The following is a 5,000-nucleotide window of genomic DNA, read 5'->3' on the forward strand; positions in this document are numbered from 1 at the left end:
AGCATTGAAAGACAAGATCGAAGTGACTAGCATACTAGCGGTAAGACCAAAAATGATGAAACAATATGAAATTACATTGGAAAAAGAGGAAGATATTGAGAAACTAGAAGAAGGATTGATGATTAAAGGAAAGATTTGTGAAATTAAAAAGTTGAACAATAAGGATTTTGCTGTATCTTTCATGCATCTGCCTGCTTACTTGGAGGATGACGATATTTTAAAGAAGCTGGAGGGATGGGGGGTGACTCCTATCTCACAGATCAAAAGGAGATTCTACCCGGGCACCCGCATTGAGGATGGAACCAGATTCCTGAGAGTACGGTTTCCAAAAGAGGTGGCTTCCCTGCCCTACAGCACGAGAATGGAGACGGAAGAAGGACCTCAGTATTTCAGGGTGATACATAGCCAGCAGGTGAGAACCTGTAGGTTATGTATGAGCCCTGAACACATGATGAAGGACTGTCCTGACTTCAAATGCTATAAGTGCTCGGAAAGGGGACATTTCGCGAGGGACTGTAATGCGGTGAGGTGCCCGGACTGCAGGCTTGTGTTAAACAAGTGCGAGTGCTGGTTCGGAGAACAACATCAGGAGGAAGAGCAGGGGTGTGGGCAGATGCATGAGGAAGCCGGTGAAGAGGAGCTACACGAAAACACAGAAGGAACACCAAGAGAGGATACCACAAGCACGGACGTTGAAGAGGAAAGTGAAAGGACTGGATCAACGCAGTGCGGTGAGGAAACGGGGTCACTGATGGAAATAACTGATACTTTACAGATTCAACTGGAAAAGACAGAGGATCAGGAGTGGGTCAGCGAGGATGGGAGAATGGACAAAGACAGTGAATGCATCGACGATGCCGGCACTACAGGAATCAATAAAAGAAGAAGACAAACTAAGGTAACACCAAATTTAGAGAAAGCCAAAAGAAAAGTATTAAAACAAGGATGTGAGGAAAAACAAGACAGTGGGGAAATGGTAAAGGAAGGAGAGTGAATGAACTGACAAAATGGGGATTTTATGGCTTTTATTTTATTTTATGGTGCTGAAAATTGTGGCTTTTAATGCTAGAGGATTAATGAATGTTTATAAATTTGAAAAGGTGAAGGAATTGTGTCGAAATGAAGATGTGATTTTATTGCAAGAGACAAACTGGAAAGAGAATGTTATGGAGGATATTAGAAAAAGATGGGAAGGGGAATTACTTGTTAACAATGAAGAGGAAAAAATGGGAGGAGGAGTGGCGGTTTTAATAAGAAAAGACAGAGGTATAAAGACAAAACTTATATATAATGATAAAAAAGGAAAATGTATGGTGGTAGAAATCGAAATGGAAGAAGACAAATTTGTTTTAGTGAACGTGCACGCTCCCAATGGAGAAAAAGAAAAGAAAATATACTTTAATGTTTTAGCTGATGTAATTGAAAAATGGGGGAAGGTGGTGATTGCAGGGGATTTTAACACTGTTTTTAGTAAAATGGATATGGCAAATGGGATGGTTTTTAAATCGGATGGGGGTAGAAAAGAACTAAGGTCATTGATGGAAGAGAAAAATATGATTGATGTGTGGCGGGAAAGAAATGGAAAAAAGAAGGAATTTTCAAGAAGACAGTTGGTGGGGAATTTTATGTGCCAAACCAGAATAGACTATTTTTTAAGTACCAGAAATCTTGAATGTTTCATTGATGGAATATTTTACAAAGAAACAACCTTAAGCGATCACAAAATGGTTTTAATGACGATGGATTTTAAAAGACAAACAAAGGGACCTGGGGTGTGGATTTTAAACACTGAGGTTTTAAAGAATGAAAGTTTTAAAAAAGAGATTGAAATGATATTAGATGGGAGGAAAAAAGACCTGATGTATATGGAAGACAAAAGGCAATGGTGGGAAAATGTTAAGTATGATATTAAGAAATATTCTATGAACTACTGTAATTTATTACAAAAGGTTAAAAGAACCAAGGAGAGAGAAATAAGGAGAACTCTAAAAGAGGAGTTAAATAAAAACGAAGTAGATGTGCAAAAAGTAATTGAAATAGAAAATACGTTGAGAAAAATAGAAGAGGAGAAATGCAAGGGGGCAATGTTGAGAAGCAAAGCAAAATATACGGTGGAAGGGGAAAAATGTAACCGATTCTTTTTTAATCTTGAGAAAAGCAGGGGGAGAGCGGAAACAATTAAAGAACTTAAAAGTAGGAATGGAATGGTGGTCTCAGATACAGAGGGGATTTTAAAAGAAGTTAAATCATTTTATGAGGAACTTTTTAAGTCTGAGGGGGGAGATGAGGAAAAAAGGAATATTTTGTTGCAACAGATAACAAGGAAAGTTGGCGAACAGGATAAAAAAATATGTGAAAGGGAAATAGAAACTGAAGAGATCATACATGCCATAAATCATTTAAGAGTGAGGAAAAGCCCCGGGGTAGATGGTATTGGAAGTGAGTTTTACAAAGTTTTTAAAGAAAAAGTAAGCGTGATTTTAAATGAAATTTTTGAAGAAGTTTTTAAAAAAGAAAGAGTAAGCCCAAGAATGGGGCTAGGATTAATGAAAATAATATACAAGAAAAAAGGAGACAAAACTGAGCTGAAAAATTTTAGACCCATTACAATGCTAAACACTGATTTTAAAATTTTAGCCAAGGTCTTAGCAAACAGATTAAAAAATGTCATGCCAAATATAATAGAAACAAACCAGGCGTATGGAGTAAAGGCGAGAGATATAGCAGATGTTACTAGCAGCATTAGAGATATAGCAGGGTATATAAAAGAAAAAGGCAAAAGTGCTTATGTTATTAGTATGGATTTTGAAAAGGCTTTTGACAGAGTTGAACATGGCTTTTTATTTGCAGTTTTAAAGGAATTTGGGTTTGGGAATAATTTTATTAAATGGATTTCGGTTTTATACAGGGATATTTTTACAAAAGTAAAATGCAATGGTTTTTTAACTCAACCTTTTAAAGTTTTAAGATCCATAAGACAGGGGTGTCCATTGTCGGCGCAGTTGTACTCATTGGTAGCAGAACCTTTAGGGCTTTTAATAAATAGAGAAAAAAGAATAAATGGAATACAAATGGAAGAGGGAGAAGAATTAAAGAAAATATTTGAATATGCTGATGACACGACAATTGTGGTTGAAAATGTAGAAAGTGTTAAAAGAGTGATGGAGAAAACAAAACTGTATTGTGAGGGTTCGGGTGCAAAGATAAATGAAGAAAAAACTGTATACATGAAATATGGAAGGGCAGAGGTTCTTACAGGGGTCTGTAAGTTTACAGAGGTGCAAGAAATAAAGATTTTAGGAATAATTGTAGCAAAGAATGAAAAGGAGGCTACGGACAGTATGTGGGAAGAGACGGTGGGAGGGATGGAAAGAAGACTGATTTTCTGGAGAAGCAGGTTTTTAAGTTTAAAAGGGAAGATTTTAGTTGTAAACATGCTAATGTTATCTAGAATGTGGTATACATTACATGTGATGCCATTGCCAGACTGGGTTTTTAAGAGAATAAAGAAATGTGTTTTAGAATTTTTATGGGACAAAAAGCCTCCAAGAATTGCATATTTTACACTGATTGGGAAACCGGGGGAGGGAGGGATGGGTTTGGTGGATGTAGAACAAAAAATGAAAAGCATGAGAGTAAAGGTGGTAAGAAAATATTTGGATGATACGAACAGAGCAGAGTGGAAGAGATTGATGGCTCTTTATTTAAATAAATGTGGGAATTTTAATTTGGGGGAAAATGTTTTATGGATGAAGCTTAAGAATTGGATGATGGAGGGGATCCCACCATTTTACAAAGAGGTTTTAAGCGCTTGGAGGCTTTTTTTAACAGAGGTGGATTTTAATCCGGAGGGGAGAGAAATGATTTTAAATCAACCTCTGTTTTTAAATGGGAAAATAAAGATGCAAGAGTATGATAACTATTTTAAGAAGTGGTTGCAAGCAGGGTTTGTAAAGGTGAGGGATGTTTTATGGGAATTTAAAGAGGGATTTTTACCACTTCAAGTGATCATAGATGCAATGGATGAGGAGAAGGAGGACTTTAATGTAAATGTTTTAAAAAGACAATATGAACAAGTAAAAAAAGCAATCCCAGGACAATGGCTGGAAGAAATTATTAAGGAGGGAGAAAAAGAAAAGAAAATGAGCGTGTTTCTAAAATGTAAAGACAATATGGTGAATTTTAATTTGGGTTCTGTTAAAATGTTTTATGGGTTTTTTATAAATAGAGTTTTTAAAAAACCTCTTGCCAATCAGTTATGGATAAGGCATTTTAATGAAATTGAAGAGGAAGATATATGGAAGAACATGACATGGAAATGGTTGGATGTGGATTTACAAAGTTTTGATTATTTTATTAGACAAAATGTGATTTTTACTGAAATGAGATTGTGTGCAATGCAGAAAGAAACTAATGCCCAATGCAGAGTTTGTAAAAAAGAAGATGAAGGAATTTTACATTTGTTTTTATTCTGTGAGAAGTTGAGCCCATTTTTTAAGGAATTAAAGGAAATAATCAAAGACTTAAGAGATAATGAGGGGGACTGTAACTGGAATAGATTTTTTATGTTGGGAATGGCAGAGAATACAGCAAACAAGAAACTAATTAATTTGTTTTTAATTTTGGCCAAAAAGGCAATATGGAAAAGAAGGAATATAGTCAAAAACAGAGATTTTATTGCTAACCTATGGTTGATTTTTAAACAGTTGGTTGAAGATTATGTAAAAATGCTGTACAGTTATTTTAAACTGGAAAACAAGATGGGGGATTTTTATGGAATTTTTACGAAGGAGGTTACATATATTTTAAAACAAAAGCACTTTTATATGCCAAGAGAAGATTAAAGAATTTGATGAATTTGTGAATTTAGATGTTTTTGGTTTTTAGTGTTATGCATATTTTGGAAAAATGCTTTTGTGAAATGCTTTTGTTTTTGTGAAAATTTCCCTGTAACAGCTTTAAAGTCTTGTACACAACTTGTATTTTGACTGTAAATAAAA

The sequence above is a fragment of the Carassius auratus genome, unplaced genomic scaffold (genome assembly GCF_003368295.1).
Source record: "Carassius auratus strain Wakin unplaced genomic scaffold, ASM336829v1 scaf_tig00216895, whole genome shotgun sequence".
Lineage (NCBI taxonomy): Eukaryota > Metazoa > Chordata > Actinopteri > Cypriniformes > Cyprinidae > Carassius > Carassius auratus.